The sequence below is a fragment of the Gavialis gangeticus genome, unplaced genomic scaffold (assembly GCF_001723915.1).
Source record: "Gavialis gangeticus isolate Ggan-Ray unplaced genomic scaffold, GavGan_comp1, whole genome shotgun sequence".
Lineage (NCBI taxonomy): Eukaryota > Metazoa > Chordata > Crocodylia > Gavialidae > Gavialis > Gavialis gangeticus.
Window position 1 is genome coordinate 7,714,103 of NW_017728980.1, and position 2,613 is coordinate 7,716,715.

The following is a 2,613-nucleotide window of genomic DNA, read 5'->3' on the forward strand; positions in this document are numbered from 1 at the left end:
TTGCCTGTCTCTTGGGCCACCCCCCAAGCCATTGCTGCTCAGGAAGTGGTGGGAGGTGTTTGCAGGCTCCATGCCTCCCATATAACCTCCCCCTGCCCTGGGGCTCTGGAGGGGCTCTTGGGAGGGCGACGCTGGAAAGAAACATTGACGCTCTTAACTCATGTTTTTTTCCCTCCTTCTTATTCTCTCTGCTCCTCTGTCCTCATTTCTGTGGCATGTCATGAGCTGTGTGCCAGGAGTTGTTTGCAGCCCTACAATTCCCAGGCAGTGGACCCCTTGGAGCAGGGTGGGGCTTGGAGAGCTCAATCCAGATTATGAATGCAGTTCATGCAAATCATTTGCATGGATAAACTCTCACCCGAGCAGCACTGGTACTTTACAAACGGGCATTAACATGCCCTCCCAAGGCCCTGTGGAATGAAGGCTCACAGTATTTTAGCTGCGTTTTACCGGGGGGGGATGGGAGGGGTGGGAAGATGAAGTGATTTGCCCAAGGGCATCTCACAAGTCAGTGGCGAAGTCAGGAATCAGGTCTCAGAGTTCTGCCTCGCAGACCCATTGGCAGTAGCCACCAGGCCACACTGCTTTCTCAGGACTGGGGACAGGGCCCAGAAATCTGCTCCTTATTTTTGGTCCGAGCTCCCATCCCGGGTGAGGAATGAAACCCAGGAGCCCTGACTCCCACTCTCTCCCTTCTCACTGCCACAATGCAATTAATAACAATCAGGGAAGCGTCTCCTGGATGTCGCCTCTGTGCTCATCCAGCCTGGAGGGAAGGGCAAAGGGAAAGCCATCCGGCTGGCAGAGGAGGAGGAAGGGGGAAGCAGAAGAGAGAGCAGGCTTGAATGGCAGCTGATGCCCCCCACAATGGCCCATTTGAGTGAAACTCGTTAAATATGGTCACATCCTCCAGACTCATGGGCAGGAAGGGGGGTGAGGATGAGGGGAGTGGGGGCTACGCAGGTCTTGTATTCTCAGTGCCTGAGTATCTCGGTATGAATTTGAACAGAACTGGGAACTGGCTGATCTGAGTGTGCCATGCCAGCCCTGCCGGTGTTGGAAACCCTCCAAGAGCAGAGAAGAGGAGGTCTGAGGTGGATGCTGTGTCTGCAGGGTGCCCTCCCTACCTGCCGGGTCTCCTGCTGCTCCAGCTGGGGTTCCAGCAGCTCCAGCACAGAGGAGGCAGGTCCCCCCCTGCCATGCAGTCTTGTAACCCCAGTGCTCTCTGTCGATCTCCTCCCTTTGCCCCATTTTTCGTTCTTCTCTAGATTGTCTTTTCTTCATTTTTCCCCTCTTACCTCTGCTCGGCTGTCTCTTTCTACCTTTGCACGGAGGCAGTGCCAGCTCCCGAGGGTCAGCATCATATATCACGCCAGGGTCTGTTCGAGGGCTGCACAGACAAGTCTGGCCGTCAGCAAATTTTACAGCTTCATCTCAAATTCTGTGTCTGTGACAAGGACGAAGGAGGTGGAGGGCTGCAGTGGCTGGGGGCTGAGATACAGGGCGGCAGGTGCAGACCCAGTCAGGGTGTGCCAAGCATCCTGTGGGTTTGCTACCAAGGGGGCCAAACCTGAGATTGCTTCCACCCTGTAACAAGACTCCCTGGTGCCCCACGCCCATGGGATGCATCAGTTCCTCCTCGCTCCTGTTAGCAGGAGCAGGTCTCCAAACCACTCGGTGACGGAGCCAAAGTCAAAGCTTATCAGAGGTGCCAGGTAGTAAGCGAGCTGCCTCCCTCATGTGCCATCCAGAGAGAGCTGATAGCCTGCTGCTTCAGACAGTAGTGCGGAGGCACAGCCCCCATTCTTCCTCTGCTGTGACTCATGTCTCCTTGAATGCAGGGTACATGTGTGCTGAGCCTGATTGTCCTTCCTTTACGTGGGTGTACATCAAGAGTGACCCAGGGATTTTGGGGCGAGGTGGCAGTGGGAAATGGAGAGGGAGAAAGGAACCAACTCTGTCTTCTCACTACTTTTTCCCTGATACTTCATTCTGTTGCTCACTGCATCTTTCCCTCTGGGATAACTTGCGAGTCTCCCGCCTTTGATTTATTGTTCATCCATCAGGACTTTCTCTGTGCCTAGAATGATAGATTTTAATGCCAGAAGTGCCCAGTAGATCATCCTGTCCGACCTGCATAACACACACCATTGAATTTCACCCCCTTCCTCAGTCCACTAACTTTTGTTTGACTCGGGTGGTTGAGATCTCAGGTCTTGTTCATCCAAGCCCACACATTGTAGTCTGAACAATCAAATAAATGGTTCTCAGCCGCTGTATTGATTAGCAAGGTATGAAATTCAAGCATGTGGGGATCCTGAGGGGCAGAGAAAAGGACTGAGGAGCTGGAGAGGAGGATTTTTCCCAATCTCTGCGGTCTGGAGATCTTTCAAGATCAGGCGTTTTCGTGGACTATGTCTCTGCCTGTTCCCAGGAGCAGCAGAATATGCTGCAAATGTACCTAGACAAGCAGCAGGATAATTGTTACTGGGTTTTTGGTTGTAGCCATGTTGGTTTAAGGACATAGGCAGGCGAGGTTCTTTGAGTGGCTGTGATATCTTTTATTGGACCAGCCGAGTAGTTGGAAAAAAGTTCTTAGCAAGCTTTTGGGTG